The sequence below is a fragment of the Macaca mulatta genome, chromosome 3 (assembly GCF_049350105.2).
Source record: "Macaca mulatta isolate MMU2019108-1 chromosome 3, T2T-MMU8v2.0, whole genome shotgun sequence".
In the NCBI taxonomy this organism is placed as follows: Eukaryota; Metazoa; Chordata; class Mammalia; order Primates; family Cercopithecidae; genus Macaca; species Macaca mulatta.
In genome coordinates this window covers 57,842,508-57,870,014 of record NC_133408.1, presented here as the reverse complement: position 1 = coordinate 57,870,014, position 27,507 = coordinate 57,842,508, and positions in this window count along the sequence as shown.

Here is a 27,507-nt window from a genome sequence, read left to right as displayed (position 1 = left end):
CAAATTTTTTGTATTTTTAGTAGAGATGGTGTTTCACCCTGTTGGCCAGGCTGGTCTCGAACTCCTGACCTCGTGATCCTTGGCCTCCCAACGTGCTGGGATTATAGGCGTGAGCCACCGCGCCCGGCCTTTTTTTTTTTTTTTTTTTTTTTTTTTTTTAAAGACTGAGTCTCTCTCTCCCCCAGGCTGGAGTGCAGTGGCACGATTGGCTCACTGCAACCTCCGACTCCTGGGTTCAAGAGGTTCTCCTGCTTCAGTAGCTTCTCCTGCTCCTGAGTAGCTGGGACTACAGGCATGCATCATTATACCTGACTGATTTCTCAAAGTGGTCCGCAGGCCACCTTGAGAAACACTGATGTAAAGAACCAACAACTATTACTACATATACACAGAAGCTTCCTTAAATATGGAGTGTAGGTTTTACAGTCACTGCCTGCATTGTCCTGTAAAGGCTCTTTGTGTGTCTTTAAGGCTCTTTATGTCTCTTTAAGTGACGTACAGCAAAATCTCTTTTCCAGGTTGTCATAAAGACTGAGTCCAGCCCAGCCCCGTTCCTGGGACAGTCGCTGTCCTCAGATGGCCCGCTGAGGTCATGTTCCTGCTTCCTCTTGTTCATTGCTCCGAAAAATTCCTCCCTGCCATTCCCTGGGTGTCCTTGACACTTCTTATTCTTTTCCTCACCAAACAAGTCAACTGGTTACTCTGCCAGGCTTGCCTTTGAGCTTAGTTCCAAGACTGAGACACGGGAGAAAGAAAGAGAGAAAGAGCCCACTGAACACAGATGGTCCCTGAAGTCTCTTCTTTGGAGAATTAGTTCAGTTCTTCTGGATTGATCTCCTCAGAACTTTCAAAAACATTTTCCTTTTGGTTCAAAATAAAATCTATGTACTTAATCATTTGCACAGCAGGCAGGCTCCCCAAAGACAGGAACATTGGGACCGAAAGCGTGATACTGAACCAGAAAAACATATTTCCAGTCCCAAAAGCCACATGGAAGTTATGCAGAAATGAGAACTTGTTAAAAGGAAATATTCAGTGTTTTTAAAGTCATATTTCTGTAGAATGTTTAGGCGATATGGAAAAATGCAAAAACGTCAGTAAATTCAATTACCTTGAGATAACTATGCTTAGAGTTTCTATGCCTACACAAACATATACTTCTTAACTGTTAAAAGATTGGAATCATAACTTTTAGTCTATATTTTCCACTTAAATTTATTATGACATTTTTTATGCCAGCAGACATTCTTTCAAAACCTATTTTTGATGACTACACGAGATATATATAAAATATATCTAACATCTGCCTGTTGGTGAATATCTAGATTATTTCTGACTTTTCTCTTTTAAATGTAAATTTCCCATTTTCTCTTTTCTTCTCATGTTCTCTTTCCTTCCTGTGTTCTCTTTTAATCTGGGGAAGCCGAACAACAAGGGGAGATGGAGGCACTAGTGGTGTGTCCCCAGTGGCTGTAGAAACAGGCAAGAAAGTTGGGGTGTCACATGGATGATTGGTGGCCGTGTGCTCAGCCACTTTTGCTCAACATTCTGATTAATTCCTGAATATGACCAAACTCCAGAGCCTCATCTCACATCTACCAAAGGTGAATCTCCGGGTGGTGGAGCCTGGGAATCTGAATTTTAATACACGCCAAGGGCCAGGCACGGTGGCTCATGCCTGTAATCCCAGCATTTTGGGAGGCCGAAGCAGGCAGATCACCTGAGGTCAGGAGTTCAAGACCAGCCTGGCCAACATGGTAAAACCCCGTCTCTACTAAAATACAAAAATTAACCAGGTATGGTGGTGTGCACCTATAATCCCAGCTACTCAGGAGGCTGAGGCAGGAGAATCACGTGAACCCGTGAGGCGGGTGTTGCAGTAAGCTGAGATGGCCGCCACTGCACTCCAGCCTAGGCAACAGAGCGAGACCCTGTCTTGAAAACAACAACAACAACAACAACAACAACAACAACAACAAAACATGCCAAGAAATCTGACATGCATTAGACATGGATTAGGGGTGCAAGAAGCTGCATTTTTAAGGCTTTTCAGAACGGTTGTGTAACATACTCTCCCCATCAGCGTATGAGGGGACCTGTCTAATGACATCTGACTAGTATTATTTTTAAAATCATTGCCGGTGAGATAGGTTAAATAAATCTTTGATAACTAGTAAAGGTCCAAAGTTCTTTATGTCCATTAGTCCATTAATAAAATTTCTTATGTTTTGAGTTATCATCCATTCATGTCCTTTGCCTATTTTTCTCTGGGTGGATTAGCATTTTACATATTGATTTTTAAGAACTAATTGATTTAGGCTGTTGATCTTTACATTCCCTAGAATTATTATTATTATTATTTTTGTCAGTTTGTTAGTTTCTTATTTTTATTTATTTATTTTTTTGAGACAGAGTCTCGCTCTGTTGCCCAGGCTGGAGTGCAGTGGTGCAATCTCGGCTCACTGCAACCTCCGCCTCCCAAGTTCAAGCGATTCTTCTGTCTCAGCCTCCCAAGTAGCTGGGGTTACAGGCATGTGCCACCACACCCGGCTAATTTTTGTATTTTTAGTAGAGACGGGGTTTTGCCATGTTTGCCAGAGTGGTCTCGAACTCCTGACCTCAGTTGATCCACCTGCCTTGGCCTCCCAAAGTACTGGGATTACAGGCATGAGCCACCACGCCCAGCCCCTACTTTGTTTTTGCATTTTCAAATAAGTAATTAAATAATTTTTATACAGTCGAAATATAACTCTTCTAAATGCAATATGTCTTGGGTTGAATACATTAGATCTTGAATAGAAAGGGGCATTAGCAACAAATCTGGGTAAATTGGAATAAAGTGTGGAATTTAGTTAATAGTAACATACTAATGTTGATTTCTCAGTTTTCTCAGTTTTGATGAAGTTACCATGGTAATGTAAGATGATAACATTGAGGGGAATGGGTGAGGGGCATAGGGGAACTCTCTGCAACTTTTATGAAAATCTAAAATTATTCCAAAATAGGAACTTTATTAAAAACAAAAAAAATCAGTCTTCTAATGTTTTACTTCTACTTCCTTTCATTATTTATACTTAGAAGGTTTTGCCCATATAGGCCAGGCGTGGTGGCTCACGCCTGTAATCCCAGCACTTTGGGAGGCTGAGGTGGGCAGATCACTTGAAGTCAGGAGTTTGAGACCAGCCTGGCCAACATGGTGAAACCCCATCTCTACTAAAAATACAAAAAAATTAGCTGGTTGTGGTGGTGCATGCCTGTAATCTCAGCTACTCAGGAGACTGAGGCAGGAGAATCGCTTTAACCTGGGAGGCGGAGGTCGCGGTGAGCCAAGATCGCGCCATTGCACTCCAGCCTGGGTGACAGACTGAGAAAAGAAATATACCATGACAATTCTAACTTTAAAGAAAAAGCTGTAGTAGCTCTATTTATATCAAACAAAGTAGATTCAGAGCAAAGAATATTACCAGAGAGGAAAAAGGTCATTTCATAATGATAAAGAGTTCAATTATTTAGGAGGATACACCAATCCTAAATATTTATGCATCTAGAAAGAGAGCTTCTAGGCCGGGCGCGGTGGCTCACGCCTGTAATTCCAGCACTTTGGGAGGCCGAGGTGGGCGAATAGCTTGAGATCGGGAGTTCAAGACCAGCCTGGCCAACACGGTGAAACCCTGTCTGTACTAAAAATACAAAAATTGGCTGGACATGGTGGCACATGTAATCCCGGCTACTCAGGAGGCTGAGGCAGGAGAATTGCTTGACCCTGGGAGGCGGAGGTTGCAGTGAGTCGAGATTGTGCCACTGCACTCCAGCCTGGGCAACAGAGAGAGACTCTATGTCAAAAAAAAAAAAAAGAAAGAAAGAAAGAGTGAGAACTTCCAGATATACAAAGCAAATGCTAACAGCAACACAAGCAGAAATGACTATAGCCACAATTATAGTTGAATATTTCAATAACCTAACTGAAAAAACAAGTAGACAGAAAATCAGTTAAGAGTGTAGAAGAACTCAACATTATCAATCAACTTGATTTAATTGACATTTATTGAGCATTCCATCTAACAACAGAAAAATCATGTCCTTTTCAGGATAGACCATATTCTGGGCCAGAAGATTCAATATGTTCAAAAAAGATGCAAGTCATTAAACGTATAGCATCTGATGAAATTGGAATTAAATCAGAAATTACAGAAAGATATATAGAAAACTCCAAATATCTGGAAACTAACATGTTTCTAAATAATCCACAGGTCAAATAAGAAAATTGGAAAGAGAAATTGGAAAATATTTTGAACTGAATGAATAATGAAAATATGATATATTAGCGTTTGTGAATATACATGCAGAGTGAAGAAGGAAATTCATAGCAAGAAATGTTATATCAGAAAAGGTGAAAGATTTCAAACCAATAATCTAAACTTTCACATCAAGAGGGGAAAAACTCCATGACACTGGTCTGGGCAGTGAGTTTTTAGATTTGACCTCAAAAGTTCAGGTTACAAAACCGAAAGTAGACAAATGGGGTTATAAACTAAAAAGCTTACAAACTAAAAAGTGTAGTTTACAAACGAAAAGGCTTCTGCACAGCAAAAGAAACAACAGAGCAAAGAGACGACCTACTAAATGGGAGAACATATTTGCAAGTCATATATCTGATAAGAGGTTATTATCTAAAATATAATCTAAAATATATAAAGAACTCAAACAACTCATAAGAAAACAAATAACCTTTTTAAAAAATGAACAAAGGCCATTTCTCAAAAGAAGACATGTGAATGGCCAACAGATATGAAAAAATGCTCAACATCACTAATCACTAGGGAAATGCACATTAAAACCCCAATGAGGTATCACCTCACACTTATTAGAATGGCTATTACGGCCGGGCGCGGTGGCTCAAGCCTGTAATCCCAGCACTTTGGGAGGCCGAGACGGGCGGATCACGAGGTCAGGAGATCGAGACCATCCTGGCTAATACGGTGAAACCCCGTCTCTACTAAAAATACAAAAAACTAGCCGGGCGAGGTGGCGGGCGCCTGTGGTCCCAGCTACTCGGGAGGCTGAGGCAGGAGAATGGCGGGAACCCGGGAGGCGGAGCTTGCAGTGAGCTGAGGTCCGGCCACTGCACTCCAGCCCGGCGACAGAGCGAGACTCCGTCTCAAAAAAAAAAAAAAAAAAAAAAAAAAAAAAAAAAAAAAAGAATGGCTATTACGTAAAAGATGAAATTTGGCTGGGCATGGTGGCTCACACCTGTAATCCTAGCACTTTGGGAGGCCGAGATGGGCAGATCACCTGAGGTTGGGAGTTTAAGACCAGCCTGGCCAACATGACAAAACCCCATTTATACTAAAAAATACAAAAAATTAGCCAGGTGTGTTGGCACACACCTGTAATCCCACCTACTCAGGAGGCTGAGGCAGGAGAATCGCTTGTACCCAGAAGGCAGAGGTTGCAGTGAGTTGGGATTGCACCATTGCACTCCAGCTTGGGCGACAAGAGTGAAATTCCATCTTAAAAAAAAAAAAAAAAACCAAAAGATGAAATTTAACAAGTGTTGGTGAGGATGTGGAGAAAAGGGAACGCTAGTACATTGTTGGTGAGAATGTAAATTAATGTAACCATTATGGAAAACAGTATAGCGGTTTCTCAAAAAATTAAAAATAGAATTACCATATGATCCAGCAATCCTACTTCTGGGAATATATCCAGAGGAATTGAAATCAATATGTTGAAGAGATATCTGCACCTCCATGTTCAATGCCACACAATTCACAGCCGCCACAATATGGACTCAACCTAGGTGTCTATCAACTGATGAATGAATAAAGGAAATGTGATGTATATTCACGGCGGAGTACCATTCAGCCTTGAAAAGGAAGGAGATCTTGTTATTTGTGACAACATGGATGAACTTGGAGGACATTATGCTAAATGAAATCAGCCAGGCACAGAAAGACAAATACTGTATGTTCTCTCTTATATGTGGAATCTAAAACAATTGAACAGAATGGTGGTTACCAGAGATAGGAGTGGGGAGAATAGGGTGAGGATGGTCAAAGGCTTCAAAGTCTTAGACAAGAGGAATAAATGATAAGTATTTCAGGTGATGGATATATTGATTAGCTTGATTTAATTATTCCATATGATATTCAACTGTCACAGTATCATTTTGTACCCCATAAATATAAACAATTTGTCTTAGTCCATTTTCAGGCTGCTGATAAAGACATACCAGAACCTGGGTAATTTATAAAGAAAAAGAGGCTTAATGGACTCACAGTTCCACATGGCTGGGGAGGCCTCACAATCATGGCGAAAGGCAAAACGTATGTCTTACATGGCGGCAGACAAGAGAGAATGAGAGCCAAGTGGAAGGGGAATCCCCTTATAAAACCATGAGCTCTTGTGAGACTTACTACCATGAGAACTGTATAGGGGAAACTGCCCCATGATTAAATTATCTCCCACTGGGTTTCTCCCACAACATGTGGGAATTATGGGAGCTGCAATTCAAGGTGAGATTTGGTTGGGGGCACTGCCAAACCATATCACAATTATAATTTGTCAATATCCACTACTTACTTTAGCAAATTCCATATGAAGTTTAAAATTATGTCAAAATTACAATTAAAAAAATTGTAAAGTCAGTGGACACTCAGTTCCTGACTCCCACTCTGCACATCTCACAACTTCCTTCCTCCACCCCATAGAACGCTAGCGGTGCACTACCTGAAAAGTGGGTGTAAGTTGTGGAGGGTGGAGGACACTAGCCCATCTGAAGGCAGGTGAGCTGTATAGAAATAAAACAAGCAGGCTGGGCATGGTGGCTCACACCTGTAATCCCAGCACCTTGGGAGGCCGAGGTGGGTGGATCACGAGGTCAGGAGTTCGAGACCAGCCTGCCCAACATGGAGAAACCCCGTCTCTACTAAAAATACAAAAATTAGTTGGGCATGGTGGTTCTTGCCTGTAATCCCAGCTACTCGGGAGGCTGAGGCAGGAGAATTGCTTGAACCCAGGAGGTGGAGGTTGCAGTGAGCTGAGATGGTGCTACTGAACTCCAGGCTGAGCTAAAGAGCAAAACTCTATCTAAAAAAAAAAAAAAAAAAAAAAAAAAAAAAAAAAGAAAGAAAAGAAAAGAAAGAAAACAAGCATTTAAGTTCTTTTATTTTTAATTTTAATTAATTAATTTATTTTGAGATGGAGTCTCACTGTGTCACCCAGGCTGGAGTGCAGTGGTGCGATCTTGGTTCATTGCAACCTCCACCTCCCAGGTTTAAGCAGTTCTGCTTCAGCCTCCCAAGTAGCTGGGATTACAGGCGCCCACCACCTCGCCCAGCTAATTTTTTGTATTTTTGGTAGAGATGGGGTTTTGCCATATTGGCTAGACTGGTCTCAAACTCCTGACCTCAGGTGATCTGCCCGCCTCAGCCTCCCAAAGTGCTGGGATTACAGGCAGGAGCCACCGCGCCTGGCCTCGCATTTATGTTCTAAGAGCAGTGATCCACCCCAGTCTTCTTTTGTTTCTAAACTATTGCAGACAACCTGCTGCCAATGATCCCGACCAGCCCAGGAAAAAGACTTAAGGGTCTTTCCAAAAGGATGTTTCCAGTGAAATGACCCAGTCAGACCACCTTCCATTCAAGGTCTGGGTTAATAGATTTTTTTTTTTTTTTTTTTTTTGAGACAGAGTCTCACTCTCTTGCCCAGGCTGAAGTGCAGTGGTGCGATCTCGGCTCACTGCAACCTCCTTCCCCCGGGTTCAAGTGATTCTCCTGCCTCAGCCTCCCGAGTAGCTGGGATTATAGGCACCCACCATGGCACCTGGCTAATTTTTGTACTTTTAGTAGAGACGGGGTTTACACCATCTTGGCCAGGCTGGTCTTGAACTCCTGACCTCGTGATCCACCTGCCTCGGGCTCCCAAAGTGCTGGGATTACAGGAGTGAGCCACTGCGCCCGGCCGGGTTAATAGATTTCAGATGCTTCTTAGCCCCTAACTTCTAAACATGACTAGAAAATCAAGGAAAGTCGGATGGGTAAGAAAATGCTGTAACATGAAAAATTATGATGCGAACAAACAGAAAACCCACCTGGCAGGAAACAGAGATAACTCAGGGAAAATACAACTTTTTGAAACAAACAATCATTAATAATCTCGGAGAAAGAAGAGAGAATAATACGTTCATAAAAAAGAACAAAACAGGATGCTCTTAAATAAAAACAGGCACACTCATAGAACAGAAAGGACCTCCTGGAAAATTAAAAGCGTGATAGAAGAAATAAATTAAAAGCCTCATAGAAGAAATATAAAACTCAATAGAATGTTGGGAAGATAAAATTGAAGAAATTTCCCATAAAGTCCAGCAAAAAGAGATGGAAAATAAGAGAGAAAAGATAAGAAAATTCAAGAATGACTTGAAGAGGGCCAGCATTCAAACAATGGAAGTTAGGGCCGGGTGCGGTGGCTCCTGCTTGAATCCCAGCACTTTGGGAGGCCGGGGAGGGTGGATCATCTGAGGTCGGGAGTTCGAGACCAGCCTGGCTGTCATGGTAAAACCCCGTCTCTACTAAAAATACAAAAATTAGCCAGGTGTGGTGGCGCATGCCTGTAGTCCCAGCTACTCGGGAGGCTGAGGCAGGAGAATCACTTGAACCTGGGAAATGGAGATCACAGTGAGCCAAGATTGTGCCACTGCACTCCAGCCTGGGTGAGACTCAGTCTCCAAACAAACAAACAAGCAAACAGTGGAAGTTCTAGAGATAAAGCACAGAGAAAAATAAGGGTGTGTATCATAAAAGAAACAATTCCAGAACATTTTCCATAACTGAAGATATGAGGGGAAATAGACCCACGCCATCACCCTTCGTCTATTCCTCTAGCTACAGGTGTTCACTGAGCCCTGGCTCTGTAGCAGGCATTGGTTCAGCTGCGGAAATATAGCAGCCAAAAAGCCGACCAAAGTCCTCACCCTCATGAAAACTCAGACTAGCCAAAGAGACAAAACTCAACGAGATAAAATTAGGCCGGGTGCGGTGGCTCACACCTCTAATTCCAGCACTTTCGGAGGCTGAGGCGGGCAAATCACTTGAGGTCAGGAGTTCGAGACCAGCCTGGCCAATATGGTGAAACCCCATCTCTACTAAAAATACAAAAATTAACTGGGTGTGATGGTGGGTGCCTCTAATTCCAGCTACTCGGGAGGCTGAGGCAGGAGAATCGCTTGAACCCAGGAGGCGGAGGTTGCAGTGAGTTGAGATCGTGCCACTGCACACCAGCCTGGGCCACAGAGTGAGACTTCATTTCAAAAACAAGAAACAACAACAATGACAAAAACAACAAAAAAAGTACAATTAAGCAGGAAAATGAGCTAAAAAACGTCAGGAAGGGAGTGGCCATTTTAGATGGGTGGGTAGGGAAGGCCAGCCTTTCACTGTGAAATTTTGTAATGTGGGAAGGTAAAAATAAGATCCTAGAGGTTTTCAGAGAGAGAGAGAGAGAGAAAAAAAACAAAACAAAAAATGGACTGTGGATTTTTCTATAGTAAAAGTGGTTACTGGGAGAAAATAGAACAGTGCCACTGAAAAGTGAAAATTCTTCCTGTATTAGTTTGCTTGGGCTGCATAATAACATAGCACAGACTCGATGACTTAAACAATAGACATTTGTTTTCTCAAAGTTCTGAAGGCTGGAAGTCCAAGATCAAGGGGCGCACTAGATTAGTTTCTCCCCAGGCTTCTTTCCTTGACTTGCAAAGGTGACTTTCTCACTGTGTCTCCATATGGCCTTTTGTCTGTGAGTGGAGAGAGAGAGAGAGGGAGATCTGGTGTCTCTACCTCTTTTTTTTTTTTTTTTTTTTGACACAGGATCTTGCCCTGTTGCCCAGGCTGGAGTGCAGTGACATGATCATAGCTCACGGCAGCCTCCAACTCCTGAGCTCAAGTGATGCTCCTGCCTCAGCCTCCTGAGCAGCTGTGACCACAGGGGTGTGCCACCATGCCCAGCTATTTTTTTTTTCCATAGAGTGGGGGTCTTGCTATGTTGCCCAGGCTGGTCTGGAACTTCTGGGCTCTAGCGATCCTCCCGTCTCAGCCTCCCAAAGTGCTGGGATTACAGGCATGAGCCACCATGCGTGGCCTCTTCCTCTTTTTTATTTTTTTTTTGAGACGGAGTCTCACTCTGTTGCTCAGGCTGTAGTATAGTGGTGTGATCTCCGTTTGCTGCAACCTCTGCCTGCTGGGTTCAAGCAATTCTCCTGCTTCATCCTCCCGAGTAGCTGAGACTACAGGCATGCACCACAATGCTTGGCTGATTTTTTGTATTTTTAGTAGAGATGGGGTTTCACCATGCTGGCCAGGCTGGTTTTGAACCCCTGACCTTGTGATCTGCCTGCCTCAAGCCTCCCGAAGTGTTGGGATTACAGGCGTGAGCCACTGCGCCCAGCCCGCTTCCTCTTTTTATAAGGGCACCAGCCCTGTGAGATTAGGCTTCATTCTTACATAACCTCCCTTAATCTTAATTACCTCCTTAAAGGCTCGATCTCTAAATAAAGTCACATTGGGAGTTAGAGCTTCAACATATGGATTTTGGGGGAACACAATTCAGTCCATAACTCCCAACAGAATTTTGTAGCAAGATTTATTTTGACATACTTGGACTTTAAACAAAATTTAAAAAATTGATACATAACTGAATTTATTTATAGGGCACTGGGTAGCGTTTCAATATATGCATACAATGTATAATGCTCAAATCAGGGTAATTAGCATGTCCGTCGCCTCAAAGAGTTAGCATTTCTTGGTGTTGGGAACATTCAAAATCCACTCTTCAAGCTATTTGAAAATATACAATAAATAGTGTTATGGAAAATATACAATAAGTAATTTAATTATAGTCACCTGGCTGGGCAATATGGCTCATGCCTGTAATCCCAGCACTTTGGGAGGCTGAGGTGGGCAGATTGCCTGAGCTCAGGAGTTTGAGACTAGCCTGGGCAACCCCATCTCTACAAAAAAATACAAACAATTAGCTGGATGTGGTGGCATATGCCTGTGGTCCTAGCTACTTGGGAGTCTGAGGCGGGAGGATCGCTTGAGCCCAGGAGGTTGAGGCTGCAGTGAGCCGAGATTGCACCACTGCTCTCCAGCCTGGGTGACAGAATCAGACCCCGTCTCAAAACTAAACTAAACTAAACTAAAATAAAATAAAATAATTATAGTCACCCATAGGGCTGTAGAACACTTATTCCTCCTATTTCGCTGTACTTTCACATCCATTAACCAACCTTTGGCCATCCCTCCTTCCTCCCACCCTTTCTAGCCTCTAGTAACCCCTGTTATACTCTTTACTTTATGAGATCAAATATTTTAGCTTCCACACAGGAGTGAGACCATGCAGTATTTGTCTTTCTGTGCCTGGCTTATTTCACTTAACACAACGTCCTCCAAGCTCATCCAGGTGCCACAAATGACAGAATTTTGTTATTTTTAATTTCTAAAGAGTGTTTCAATGGAATTTAATCCATTCCCCATTTAGAAAAAAAATAAGTGCAAGTCACTCCATGTAGCATTATTGGGGCAGACGGGAAATGGGTTAAAGATATGTAATAATACGTGCAACTATTTATTGTTTTATCTACTCCTGTTATATATTTTGAATCTGTGTCAAGCTTGCTTGCTTTATTTATTTATTTATTTATTTATTTACTTACCTTTAGATGGAGTCTTGCTCTGTCGCCCAGGCTGGAGTGCAGTGGTGTGATCTTGTCTCACTGCAATCTCCACCTCCCAGGTTCAAGCAATTCTCTCACCTCAGACTCCCGAGTAGCTAGGATTACAGGCATCCGCCACCTCACCCAACTCATTTTTTGTATTTTAAGCAGAGACAGGGTTTCACCATGTTGGCCAGGCTGGTCTTGAACGCCTAGCCTCAAGTGAGCTGCCCGCCTAGGCCTTCCAAAGTGCTGGGATTACAGGCGTGAGCCACCGCACCTGTGTCAAGCCTTTTTGCATGAGTCACAACTTCCACAACACTGTAAAATGGTGATCATGCTTTTCATAAGCAGCCAATTAAAGTGAGAGGAGAATAAATATATTTTCAGATATGCAACTTTTCTTTTCTTTTCTTTTTTTTGAGACGGAGTCTCATTCTGTCGCCAGGCTGGAGTGCGGTGGCACGATCTCAGGTCACTGCAACCTCCATCTCCCGGCTTCAAGCAATTCCCCTGCCTCAGCCTCCTGAGTAGCTGGTACTACAGGCGTGTGCCACCATGCTCAGCTAATTTTTTTTTGTATTTTAGTAGAGACGGGTTTCACCATGTTGGCCAGGATGGTCTCGATCTCCTGACCTCGTGATCCTCCCGCCTCGGCCTCCCAAAGTGCTGGGATTACAGGCATGAGCCACTGCACCTGGCTGCAACGTTTTTAAAGTACAGGCTCATTCACCCTCTTTTAAGGTGCCTCTTTAAGAGAATGCATTTCAACAAAATAAGGGAGAAAATCAAGAAGCAGGAAGCTATGGGACCCAGGAAACAGGATCCCAGAGGAGAAGATGCTCTGCGGAAGAGGGTTCCGGGAGGTCCCACACTGACAACGGTGCATCAGGGTGGGAGGGAAACCAGTCCAGAGCAGAGCAGATCACAAAACACTTGGAAAGGGTTTTTCAAGAATGTGAAATTACCCAGCTATCCCCTTACTGGGTATTCACAATAGCAAAGACATGGAATCAACACAAATGACCATCAATGATAGACTGGATAAGGCCAGGCACGGTGGTTCACGTCTGTAATCACAGCACTTTGGGAGGCCGATGTGGGCGGATCACCTGAGGTCAGGAGTTCGAGACCAGCCTGGCCAACATGGTGAAACCCCACCGCCAGGCGTGGTGGCGGATGCCTGTAATCCCAGCTATTTGGGAGGCTGAGGCAGGAGAATTGCTTGAATCTGGGAGGCAGAGGTTGCAGTGAGCCAAAATCGTGCCACTGCGCTCCAGCCTGGGTGATAGAGCAAGAGTCCATCTCAAAACAGCAAAACAAAACATGAAAAGAACATGTATGTCAGAATGGTACCTGGTTTTCATTTTTTATCTTTGTCCTGGAAATGGACTTTTCTGCAGAGCAATCCCAGTGAACTTTTTAGGAAGTAAGTGGAACAATATCACTTTGCTCAAGGCCTTCTTTTTACTTATAGATTGGTGCAACCAATGCCTGGAGAAGTGAGATCAGCTTCCTTGTTCAAGCAACCCAATCCTTTCTTATAAATGCTAATGACTATTAAGAATCTCCACATATTTGAAGAAAATCAGTATCGTAAAAGACAGGGATCAAAATGAACAAATAGAACATGAAAACCCAGAAGAAATAAATAATTGAGTGCAAGAAGAAATTATATAATTCTAATTAATATCATCAGAGAAACTAGAGGAGATGTAATAAGAACATAGAACTAAAATGGTCTGCCAAGAAAAGGGAGGAATGAGAGAATTAAAAACATGAGATGCATTTCACATCTAACAAGGCCATCCAGGAAGTTAATACCCTTCTATGAGGCATTCTAGAAAGAGAAAGATGCATTTAGGTAACACATTTGTCATTTGTCTTTTTTACCCTTCACTTTTCTAATTAATCTTATGAAGCAAGTATAACATTGACACCAAAACGTGCTAAAGACAGTACAAATAAGAAAATTATATACCTGTATCACTTACGAATATTTAGTTAAATACTTTCCATAAAATACCACGTTAAGAAAATGATACATCATGACCAAGCATGATTTATTCCAGGAATGCAAATTTGAATACAGATTCCAGGAATTTGTAGTCAAAAACTGAATATAAATGCAATATTTAAAATCCACACGAAATACTCCACATTGAGAAATAGAAGGGAAAATATCATATGACTGTCTTCAAAGGTGCTGGAATTTCAACAACATTTAACAGGTTTTCCTAATAAATACACTCAAGAAAATAGAAACTGATGGATGCTTTTTTTTTTTTTTTCGAGACAGGGTCTTGCTCTACTGCTCAGGCTGGAGTGTAGTAATACAATTATGGCTTATTGCAGCCTCAACCTCCTGGGCTCAAGTGATCCTCCCACCTCAGCCCTTCAAGTAGCTGGGACAACAGGTGTGTGCCATCATGCCCAGCTAATTTTAAAAAGTTTTTTGTAGAGACTGGGTCTCACTATGTTGCCCAGGTTGGTCTCAAACTCCTGGGCTCAAGGGATCTTCCTGCCTCGACCGCCTAATGTGCTGGGATTGTAGGTTTGAGCCACTGTACCTGGCCTGAACACTTCCTTTTTTTTTTTTTTTTTTTTGAGACAGAGTCTCGCTCTGTTGCCCAGGCTGGAGTGCAATGGCCCATTCTCGGCTCACTGCAAGCTCCGCCTCCCTAGTTCACGCCATTCTCCTGCCTCAGCCTCCCGTGGGACTACAGGCGCCCGCTACCGCATCTGGCTAATTTTTTGTAGTTTTTTAGTAGAGACGGATTTCACCGTGTTAGCCAGGATGGTCTTGATCTCCTGACCTCGTGATCTGCCCATCTCGGCCTCCCAAAGTGCTGGGATTACAGGTGTGAGCCACCGCGCCCGGCCAGCCTGAACACTTTCTTAACATGGGTATATATGTATACGCACTCACAAATTTGTGAATTCAGTGCAATCCCAATGAAATATATCCACAAGCTTTTTAAATGGAGCTAGACAGGTTAAAACTAAATCTCTGATCGGTTGGAAATTTATTTTTGTAAATGGTGTGAAGTGTGGATCTAATGCTATCTTTTTAAAAGTAGCTAACCACTTGTTCTAGCACAATTAATTTTAAAAGTTCATTTTTGTCCCAGTGATTTGAGAGGTCACCTTTATCACACACTAAAATTCCTGGCCGGGTATGGTGGCTCAAGCCCGCAATCCTAGCACTTTGGAGGCCGAGGTGGGCAGACCACTTGAGGCCAGGAATTTGAGATCAGCCTGGTCAACATGGTGAAACCCTGTCTCTACTAAAAATCCAAAAAAATAAGCCAGGATTGGTGGCATGCAGCTAATTGGGAGGCTGAGGCATGAGCCTCTCATTTGAACCCGGGAGACGGAGGTTGTGGTGAGCTGAGATCATGCCAGTGCACTCCAGCCTAGGTGACAGAGTCTTTAAAAAAAATAAAAAGAGTAAACAAAATACAATCCCATACGTACTTGAATCTGTTTCTGGATGTTCTATTCTATTCCGTTGACCTGTCTATTCATGTACCAATACCACACTATTTTAATTATCAAAGCTTTGTAGTATTATTTAATAGGACTAGTTGTCTCTCAGGGGTTTTTTGTTGGGAGACAGTCTTCCTCTACTGTCCAAGTTGGAGTGCAGTGCTGCAAGTAGAATCATAGCTCACTCCAGCCTCAACCTCCTGTGCTCAAGGGATCCTCCTGCCTCAGCCTTTCGAGTAGCTGGGACTACAGGCACATGCTGCCACATGTGGCAATTTTTTTTATTGTAGAGACGAGGTCTTTTTGTGTTGCCCAGGCTGATCTTGAACTCCTGGCCTCAAGCGATCTGCGTGCTTCGGCCTTCCAAAGTGCTGGGATTACAGGCATGAGCCCCCGAGCCAGGTTCCCTTCATAGTTTTCGTTTTGTACTGGGTTCCTGGCTGTTTTGAGATGCTTATTTTGCCACATGAAATTTACTGTCATTTATGGATATTTTCCTTGTGACCTAAAATATGATCAATTCCTGTGAATTTCCCATGGTGCTTGAGACGACCAGTTTTCAGTCGTTAGGCATAAAGTTCAATGCATATTCATGAGGCCTGTGTCCTTTCAATTATTATGCTTCTCATTTCTTCTATACTGTACTTATTTTTTTGTCCACTTATCCAATGCCATTAAACAGGTGAGACGTGTCCAGGGCACACCTCAATCCTGATGACTCTGAGGTTTAGCCTTTAGCTCCATCAGTGAGAGATTGCCATTGCCATTGGCACATGCTGTGTTTTGGAGAACTGCACCTGGATACACTGTTCATGCAGCTGGCTATTGGCTATATTTGCTCTTTTTTTTTTTTTGAGATGGAATCTCACTCTGTCTCCCAGACTGGAGTTCAGTGGCATGATCTCGGCTCACTGCAACTTCTGCCTCCCCGGTGCAAGCAATTCTCCTGTCTCAGCCTCCCAAGTAGCTGGGATTACAGGTGTGAGCCACCAAGACTGGCTAATTGTTTTGTATTTTTAGTAGTGACGGGGTTTTGCCATGTTGGCTAGGTTATTCGTGAACTCCTGACCTCAAATAGTCCTTCTGGCTCAGCCTCCCAAAGTGCTGGGGTTACAGGCGTGAGCCACCGTGCCTGGCTATATTTGCAGTTTTTCTTAGATTAACAGTATGAAGCTTGTCTTCTCTTTTTTTTTTTGCACTCCCATCAATTAGTTGTAAGTTGATTTTTTAAACAAACAAACAAAAATTGTGGTGATTCTGAGCAATGGTTTAATGCAATTTTTTTTTGTTTTATTCTTCTATTTTTATTTTTTTGTAGAGACAGGGTCTTGCTATGTTTCCCAAGCTGTCTCGAAATCCTGGACTCAAGCAGTCTTCCTGCCTGAGCCTCTCAAATTGCTGGGATTACAGATGTAAGCCACCAAGACCGTCCAGTTTAATGCAATTTTAAATCATTTCCTGGTGGACACATGGGAAACACAGAATCTCTTGGAATGTGGTACTGAGGCACCGTCTTGTGCTAAGAATCCTGGATGTGTTTTTGGGAAGAAGGAAGGGGTGTATCTCAGAGGCTTTCGGTGCACTGTTAGCTTGGTACAGGTTGAACTCATTCTGGGGGATCTTGACAGAACTGAGGTTAACTTCATGCCAGCCTCTTTCTGTTTCTCTAGCTTTGCCTGTGATACCTCTGGCTCCCAGGGAGACCTCTAGAGGGCAGCCTGGGGAAGGGAGGGAGCCCCAGAGTGGCTGATTGAGGGGAGGCCACCCTCACGGCTCTAGGATCCTTACACAGCCATCAGCAGAGACTGGTAACTAGTAAGACAGGGTCTCACTCTGTTGCTCAGGTTGAAGTGCAGTAGCATGATCATAGCTCACCGCAGCCTGCAACTCTCAGGCTCAAGCCATCCTCCTGGTTGGTTCAGCCTTCCGAGCAGCTGGGACTACAGATGCAAGCTACCACGCCCAACTAATTAAAACATTTTTAAAAAATAGAGATGGGGTCTTGGTATGTTATCCAGGCTGGTCTTGAACTCCTGACCTCAAATATTCCTTTTGCCTAGCCTCCCAAAGTGCTGGAATTACAGGCGTGAGCCACCACACCCAGCCATAATACTTTTTTTTTTTTTTTTTTTTAATTGAGATGGAGTTTTACTCTTGTTGCCCAGGCTGGAGGGCAATGGAGCAATCTCAGCTCACTGCAACCTCCACCTCCCAGGTTCAAGCGATTCTCCTGCCTCAGCCTCCCCAGTAGCTGTGATTACAGGCATGCACCACTGCGCCTGGCTAATTTTGTATTTTTAGTAGAGACAGGGTTTTGCCATGTTGGTCAGGCTGGTCTCAAACTCTTGACCTCAGGTGATCCACCCGCCTTGGCCTCCCAAAGTGCCGGGATTATAGGCGTGAACCACTGCGCCCGGCCCAGAATACTGACTTCTAATGCCCCAGAAGACCACAGATCTGGAAGGCATTGGCCTTCATCCCCATTCTCAGCTCCCAACTACTACCTCTTTATTATTCTTTTCCGTTTTCAAGAGCTTTGTGAGACTTTTCCCTGAATTTCCAGGTTGGGATGGCCTGGAGTGAATAGCCTGGCGCTCCCTTTCCTTCCATGACTTCAGGGCTATGGGGCCAGCCTCTCCCCACACCCCTGTGTGTGTGGGAAGAGGCAGAGGATATAAGAGAGCTGTGAGTTACCCTGGAGGGAGCCGGTAATTCATGTTCAGACCGAGGTAAAGCCATCTGCAGTACCAAGTAGAGACCTACACTTAAGAAAGAAAATTATGCTGCCAACCTTGAAACAGGGAGCCTGGATGACATCCATTTTTACAAAGCCCGTGTTTCAATCCACTTCAAAGGGCTCACCGGAGCTAGTCTTGTAGGTTTCATAATCCATCAGCCAGCTGGGCTTGTGGAATGGTATTTCATCATGGAAATAGACTCACCGGGGAGAGGGTGGGAAGGATGAAAGACACATGGGATTTATTGCCTATGAAGCCGGGCACAGCAATCCGTTTGCCTTTGTCATCTTAACCTTCACGCGGCGGGATTCTTAGCCTGAGCCTCCACTGTGGTCACTCTGATGTGAGTCTCCCAACTTCGGGACAGGGGGATGTGCATGAAAGTCGGGATAGAGCCGTTTGTCTTGTTCTCTTTTCTTTTTGCTATTTTCCTCTCTCTCCCTTCCTGCAACCCACACCCCTCTATGGGCGATTTGTTGCTACAGCTCTTGAAAATAGGGGCAGTCATAAAAAAGATGAACAAACTATGTTTCTGTGAAATTCCCTGGGAGCCATTAAAAAACCGAGGCATTCTCGCTTTGACTGACGGTCTAGGGGAAGCATTAGCATTTCCTGCACATCCTCCTCTCTGGCCAGAGCGCCCTCGGAGATCTCTGTAGCAAACAGAGGCTGCAAGGATGTATATAAACCAAGGATGCTTTGGGATTCGAGTCCAGGTTCTGGAGAGGCGAACATGGCTGTTTCGTCTAATAGATTAGGAAAACAGACTCAGAGGTTACCGGTACTGGCTTCCTCAGTTTTCAGGAAAACTTAGGCTAGAAACCAATACTTGGGAAGCTGGAAATAAGAAGGAAATAGACATGGGATGAATAGCAAATTGGAGACAAGAGAAACTCAAGCTTGCAGAAGGGAAAAGCGAAAGGCAAGCTGAGCTGCGTGTCTGAACCCCGGAACGCTGCAGGTATTTCTGAAAGTGTGAGATAGCTCGAGTGCAAAATAGGATTGGTGGAAATCCTGCGAGAAGCAATTGGATCCCTAAATACCTCCAAGAGCCCCACAACCTCAGTGACTGCCCCTGATGGCACAGCATTGAAGGAGTCCTCTCTGCAGGGCTTAACCTACATGGAGTTTGACTTAGGAACACTGGACACAGGTGAGGATCAGGGCACTGCAATGGAAACAGGGGAATTAAGTAAAAATGGTCATCCTGAATAGCGCCAGTGTCCCAGCCCCTGTCCCCATTTGACACGTAGACCAACTCATAGCCAGAGGTTTACAATTATATACATTTTTTGATTTTTTTTTTTTTTTTTGAGAGGAGTCTCACTCTGTCGCCTAGGCTGGAGTGCAGTGGCACGATCTCGGCTTACTGCAACCACTGCTTCCCAGGTTCAAGTGATTCTCCTGCCTCAGCCTCCTGAATAACTGGGATTATAGGTGCAGGCCACCATGCCTGGCTAATTTTTGTATTTTTGGTGGGGACCGGGTTTTGCCACGTTGGCCAGGCTGGTCTCGAACTCCTGACCTCAGGCAATCTGCCTCCTTTGGCTTCCCAAAGTGCTGGGGTTACAGATGTGCGCCACCACACCCGGCCTACAGTTGTTTTTTTTTTTTACGGTTATAGAAAACAAGCAAAGGAAAAAATTAGACAATTATGATCTCCAAGGAAAATAAAATGCCATATAAGAGGGAAATTGTTTTACTAGTGTGCCACTCAGCCATGAATATTTACATAAGCACTGAATATGGATTTAACCAAAAATTATAACTATATTGGGAGGATGAGGGAAGGGGTATAAGAAAGTCGAATCTTCATCTTCCATATTAGGAAGTCAATAGTTAATACCTAAAACTGAAAAATCAAGAAATAGTAGTATAAATAGAAAATTCTATAATGCGAAGGTAAATACTTGTACCTGCAAAGCTAAAATATGGTGAAAGTGATTACTTTGTGAGAATGGCAGATGGGGAAATCTATTTTAAATTTTTAAATGCCTGTAACAGTAGTTAATAGAGACATGGTAAGGTTTCTGAATTATATTTATATATAATATACATTATATATATATATAAAAATATATATTTTAGTGAAGGTGGAGAAGATGTCACAGTTGGAAAGAGAGGTCAAAGTGCCCAGATGTTTAAGAAATTACATTTTCAGAATTCAGTTAAAAAATTCTGAAGATTTTAAAGCCAATCCTTTCTACCGTCACTGTATTTAAATGAAATAATTCCTCCCCATCCCACAAGCAATTCAGCAAAATGTAATATTCTCACCTCGTCCTTCCTTAAGTTTTAAGATTTCTTCTAATGCTGCAGCAGGAAAATAAATTTCAGTCACTTATGAACATGTAACTCAAATAAATCTTGAGGCCCTTAGCACTGGCAAAGACACAATAATAATTAAAAAGTCATTCTAATGTTCTTAGATCATTTAAATAATATATATATGTGTGTGTGTGTGTGTATATATTATTACTATTATTTTTGAGAGGAAGTCTTGCTCTGTTGCCCAGGCTGGAGTGCAGTGGCGCGATCTCGGCTCACTGCAATCTCCACCTCCCAATTTCAAGCAATTCTCCTACCGCAGCCTCCAGAGTAGCTAGGACTACAGGCGCCCGCCACCTTGCCTGACTAATTTTTATATTTTTAGTAGAAACGGGGTTTCACCATGTTGGTCAGGCTGGTCTCTAACTCGTGACCTCGTGATCCGCCCGCCTCGGCCTCCCACAGCGCTGGGATTACAGGCATGAATCACTGCGCCCAGCCAAGAATATTATAATCCATTCAATTCATAACTCCTAGCCATGGTTCTTAGAATGTTGTTTCTTCTCCTTTGTGGTTTTCTTCCCTCCCTCCCTCTCTCCCTCCCTCCCTGTCTCCCTTCCTCCCTCTCTTCCTTCCTTCCTTCCTTCCTTCCTTCCTTCCTTCCTTCCTTCCTTCCTTCCTTCCTTCCTTCCTTCCTTCCTCCCTCCCTCCCTCCCTCCCTCCTTCCTTCTTCCTCCTCCTCCTTCTTTTTCTCCTCCTCCTTCCTCTTTTTTTCTTCTTCTTCCTCTTCCTCTTTCTTCTTCACCTTGTTCTTTTTCATCGTCTGTTTTTTTTTTTTTTTTTTTTTAATAGAGATATGGCCTCACTCTGTTGCCCAGGCTGGTTTTGAACTCCTGGTCTCAAGCGATCCTTCCACCTTGGCCTCTCAAAGTGCTAGGATTACAAGCTTGAACCACCACACCTAGACTCCTCTGTGGTTTTCTTACATGTCTAGCTACTCTGAAGCCACTCATCTTTGAAATTATTATTCACATGTTACCCCAACTTATCTGAGTGTTTTATCGCCAATTCTGGTGTCTTTTTACCCATTCTCCTGATTTTGTATCACTAAAGCTCTTCTTGGAAGATGTGGGAAGAGAGGAAAGACAGAATTGTCTTCAGGCAACAAAAGAGAAGAATCCTGGAAAAATTTCTTAATGAATGAGTTTTATTCTCATTACAAATGCAAAATTTTATTATTAACTAATTCCTTATTATGGTAAATCAATAATTCAACAATGTAGATATTGATCTTTTGAATGATTTTATGTAAACATTCTTATACATTATTCATATAATTATTTTGCAAAAAATCAATTTAAGATAAATTGATTCATACACAGTGAATCTGGAATGGAAGTAACTGTACATTGTAAACAAAAATAAATTAAAAATAGAAATGCACAAAGAATAAGATAATAACATCAATGCCTCATCACTCAGAATTATGAGTCTATGTTTTCATATTAGTTTTAGGCCTTTTTTTAGATTTTAAAAAACAAAATGTTACTTATTAAATAAAATAAATGAATTCAGTAATCACGGGAATTGGACAGGTTATATAAGCAGCAGAGAGGGAACGATAAAGAAGGAAAGAGCAAGCCAGGCGTAGTGGCTTACGCCTGTAATCCCAGCGCTTTGGGAAGCTGAGGTGGGTGGATCACTTGAGGTCAGGAGTTTGAGACCAGCCTGGCCAATATGGTGAAACCCTGTCTCTACTAAAAATACAAAAATTAGCCCAGTGTGGTGGTGCATGCCTGCAGTCCCACCTACTTGGGAGGCTGAGGCAGGAGAATTGCTTGAACCTGGGAGGCAGAGGTTGTAGTGAGCTGAGATCACGACACTGTACTCTATCTAGCCTGGGCGACAGAGTGAGACTCTGTCTCAAAAAAGAAAAGGAAAGAACAGAAGTTCTTGAGGCCCACAAAAGAGAGATGTAGAAAGTTTTAGCTGAGGCCGGGCATGGTGGCTCATGGCTGTAATCCCAGCACTTTGGGAGGCTGGGGCAGGCGAATGGCCTGAAGTCAGGAGTTCAAGGTCAGCCTGGCCAACATGGTGAAACCCCTCTCTACTAAAAATACAAAAATTAGCCCAGCGTGGTGGTGCACGCCTGTAATCCCAGCTGCTAGGGAGGGTGAGGCAGGAGAATTGCTTGAGCCTAGGAGGCAGCGGTTGCAGCGAGCCAAGATTGTGCCACTGTACTTCAGCCTGGGCAACGGAGCAAGATGCTGTCTCAAAAAAAAAAAGATAAAGAAAGAAAGAAAGAGAAAGAAAAGAAAGAAAGGAAAGTTTTAGCTGGAAGTATGCAGCAAAAATCTTAATTAATGGCAAATTCTTAAAAAATAATTTTTTATAGATTCTTTTATATTTGCCAAAATATTAACCATCTCCAATACTACTCATTCCTTTTTGTAATAGTATTGTTCCTTTTTCCAAGGAACAATTATTTGCGTATGAGTCTGCATGTGAGTCAGTTTATCTTAAACTGATTTTTTGCAAAATAATGATATGAATAATTTATAGAAAAACTCATGAATCAATCAATTATTAATTAATAATTTATAGTGTTCCTTTTCCAAATAATACTATTCCTCTTTAGCCTAAAAGATTTCTTTTAGCTGGCCAGGTATGGTGGCTCGTGCCTGCAATTCCAGCACTGTGGGAGGCCGAGGCGGGTGGATCACTTGAGGTCAGGAGTATTTTTTGAGACTCTGTCTCAAAAAAAAAAAATTATTCCTTATAGACAATTATTCTTTTATATTTGCCCAAATACTAACCATCTCCAATACTACGCATTCCTTTTTGTAATAGTATTGTTCCTTTTTCCAAGGAACAATTATTTGCATATGAGTCTGTGTATGAGTCAATTTATCTTAAATTGATATTTTGCAAAATAAGTATATGAATAATTCATAAGAACATTTATATTAAAACATTCAAAAATAGTACCCAAATTATTGCTTTATTTATTTATCATAATGAGGAATGAGTTCACAATAATATTTTGTATTTGTGATGAAAGCAAAGCTCATGAATCAATCATTAATTAATAATTTGTAGTATTCCTTTTCCAAATAATATTATTTCCCTTCAGCCTGAAAAATTTCTTTTAGCACTTATTGTGATAAAGATCTGCTGGCAAAAAAAGATCTCAACTGAATTTATCTAAAAATGTCTTGTTTTCTTTGCATTCATTTTTGAAGAATAGTTTTACTGGACATAGACTTCTAAGTTGACAGATTTTGCTTTTTATACTTTAAAGATGTAATTTCCTTGTCTTCCAGGCTCTGTTTATTGAGTACAAAGTTAGCTGTTATTGTTATTATTGTTTCCTTGTATGTAATGTGTCTTTTTTGCCTGACTGCTTTTGAGATTTTCTATTTAGTTTTGGTTTTTATTCATGATGTGGCTAGGTATAAGGTTTTTTTTTAAATTATTTTTTTGGAGGCCTGTTAAACCTCTTATAAATAGGATTTGATGTTTATAACCAAATTTGGAGAAATTTTGGACAATATTTCTTGAAATTTCAAAAATTCTCAATTCTATTCCCTCCTCCTGAGATGGCAAATACACATTAGGAGGTTTAGTATTATGGATCTATTTGGTATTACTTGATACTGAGGCTTTCACCTTTTTTTATACATTGGATTAATTTTGGATAATTTATCTATTTATCTGTCTTTAAATCAATAACTTTTCTTCCCCCCTCCTCCATATCCAATTTTCTACAAATCTTGTGTGATGGTGTTTAAAAATTTCTCATATTGTTTTTTTCAGTTCTAAGATTTCTTCTTGGTACTTTTTGAGTTTCCACATCTTTTCTGAGATTCTCTGCCTCTTTATCCATTACATCCAATTTCTCTTCTTTAAAACTTTAACATATAGTTATCAATGATCTTAAAGTCCTTTCTCTTAATACCAACACCTGGGTTGCTGTGGGAATACTATTTATTAACTGCTTTTTTCCCTCTATTTATTAGTCCTCAGATTTTGTAATTTCTTCATGTGTCTGGTAATTTTTAAATTGTGTAACAACCTTGTAGATGATACATTGTAGAGACTCTGCATTCTGTTATCTTCCTCTGAAGAGTGTTAAATTCTCTTCTAGCAGATCTAGTATACCCACTGGCAGATCACCCAGAGGTTTAGTTGAAAGCTTTGTTTCATGGGTCTATTTTGATTTTGCTCATTTCTAGGGTGTAGCTCTTAACCCTAGCATGTGCTTCCTAATCTCAGGGCATGGCCCTTTGAGGAGTCATTAAAAATCTTGAAGTATTTATTAATCCCCTTTAAGTTGGTGAGATTTTAACTCTAAAGTTTGTCATTCCTTCTTTTTCTTTTTTTTTCTTTTTTTCTTTTTTTGAGACGGGTTCTTGCTCTGTCACCCAGGCTGGAGTGCAGTGGTGTGATCTCAGCTCACTGCAACCTCTGCCTCCCGGGTTCAAGCGATTCTCCTGCCTCAGCCTCCCAAGTAGGTGGGATTACAGGTGTGTGCCACTATGCCTGGCTAGTTTTTACATTTTTAGTAGAGACGAGGTTTTGCCATGTTGTCCAGGCTTGAACTCCTGACCTCAGGTGATCCACCCGCCTCGGCCTCCCAAAGTGCTAGGATTACAGGCATGAGCCACCATGCCTGGCCAAGTCTGTCATTCTATAAATAGCACTGAGCAGCTGCTAAAATCTCTGCTCAGCTTTTTTTCCCTTTCAGCTATTCCTTTCCTCTGGGCTCATTGGAATCTTTCCTCCATGCACAGACGTTAAAATTCAGCCAAGGATTTGAGAGCGTACTTATATAAGGATTTTGTGGCTCCTTCATTTTCCACATTCCTTGTTTCTCAGTTCCAGTTCTCTGGCAGCTCCAAATTCTCACCTATGACTCTTTGGCTTAATAAGACTATAAGCCCTAATAAAACTTTAGCTTAATAAGTCTTGCTCTGTTGCCCAGGCTGAAATACAGTGGTGTGATCACAGCTTACTGCAGCCTCAACTTCCTAGGCTTAAGGAATCCTTCCACCTCAGCCTCTCAAGTTGCTGGGACTACAGGTGTACACCACCACACCTGGCTAATTTTAAAATTTTTTTGTAGAGATGAGGTCTTGCTTTGTTGCCCAGGTCTTAAACAATCCTTTCACTTCGGTGTCCCAAAGTGCTGGGATTACAGGCATGAGCCACCACACCCAACCCAACTGTTTGTTTTTTGATTGAATTCTAGTCCCTAAGCCCCAAACAAATTGAGGAGTGACTTCAGAAGAAAAGCTGGTTAAACTTGAATCTCACATCGTGTACTTCCCTTTTTCCAAGGCTTATAGTTCCCGAATTTCTGCCTGGTTTTGGCTACTCTCCAAGGACATGATATGGTTGTTTTAATATTTTGCCAATAGTTTACAGTTGTTATCAACAGGTGTTTTTTTCTGATACAAACTATCCTGCCATTATCAGAGCTAGAAGTAAAAAGCATTTAAAAATAAAGTAGTGATGTGTACCATCATTACTTCCATTCTCCATTATACTCGAAGTCTTAACAAGTGCAAAAATAAGCAAAAAGGAAAAGGTTTAATAATTGGAATGAGGCTGGGCGTGGTGGCTCATGCCTGTAATCCCAGCACTTTGGGAGGCCTAGGCAGGTGGATCACCTGAGGTCAGGGGTTCGAGATCAGCCTGGTCAACATGGCGAAACCCCGTTTCTAATAAAAATACAAAAAATTAGCCGGGCACGGTGGTGCACACCTGTAGTCCCAGCTACTTGGGAGACTGAGGCAGGAGAATCTCTTGAACCTGGGAGGTGCAGGATGCAGTGAGCCAATATTGTGCCACTGCACCTTAGCCTGGGCAACAGAGCAAGACTCCATCAAAAACAAAACAAAACAAAAAAACTGAAAACAAAAACTAATTGGAATGGAATAAACAGAAATGGAATTATTTGCCCATGATATACAAATCTGAAATAATCTATAGAAGCAGTTTTAATTAAAATAAAAGTTCAGAAAGGATGCTAGATATCAGAGCAATATTAAAAATTCTGTGGCTTTCTATCCATCAGCTTCACATCTTTTCAGTTATATTTCAGAAGCAATAATTTTTGCCTCAGATTCCAAGCAACTTTACAGCCCACCGTTTGTCCACACTTCTCTGTTTTCTTGAGGCCGTTTGAGTTTTGTTTCCTGTTATTTGCTACCAGAAGAGCCTTGACTAACAGAGAGGTGTTTTTTCTGAGGTCAGGCTTAGGGGTCTTTTGCTCATGGGATGTGGCATGGACCTGCTTGAATGGAGCAAGGGATGCCAAACCAAAATGAGCTCTTGGGACAAAGACTGTGCCTTATTCCCTGCAATGTCCCTAGCAGCTAGCACACTGGGGTGGGTGAGGAGTAGGTCTCAGTCAACATTTATGGAAGGACCGTGGTTGCTATTTTTAACTAACTGAAGGACTCACATGGGGAGGAACTGACCCAGCCTGCGTAGGAGATCTCCAAGAGTCAGTGCCATCTGAGGACAGACCAGTCAGAGCTGGAGGACCTTGGGCTCCTGCCCAGGGAGGATTTGGGTAGAGATTGGATGAACACCTGACAGAAATTTAAAGGGCGGATTCAAACAACAGTTAGGAATCTGGATTTTGACCTTCAGAAGGAAATGGAAAATGGACGAAAAATGGAATCATCATGTGGTGGTCAGACTCCAAGATGGCCCCCAATGATTCTTACCTCCTAGAATTCATGCTGTTGTGTGGGTCCCTCCCTCATTGAATTGAGCAGGCTGTGTGGCCCATAGAATAAAGTGGAAGTAATAGGGGGTGATTTCCAAGACCAGATCATCCAGGCATTGCAGCTTACAGGTGTTATTTTGGGGAAGCCAGCCATCATGCCATAAGGACACTCACACTGCCCTTGGGGAGGACCACATGGAGAGGAACAATCTTATTATTACTACTTTTGAGACAGGGTCTTTCTCTGTCCCCCAGGCTGCAGTGCAGTGGCGCAATCATAGCTCACTGCAGCCTCGAACTCCTCAGCTCCAGCGATCCTCCCTCCTCAGCTTCCTGAGTAGCTGGGACTACAGGTGTGCCCAGCTATGCCTGGGTAATTAAAACCATCTTTTTTTTTTTTTTTTTTTAAATAGAGATAGGGTCTCACTGTATTGCCCAGAGTGGCATAAAGCAATCAGCCTTGGCCTCCCAAGGTGCTGGGACTAGAGGCATGGGCCACTGCACCCGGCCTGTGTTGCCTTTGATGTGCTACCCGAGACATGTGTTCTGGGGAATGTTCAGGT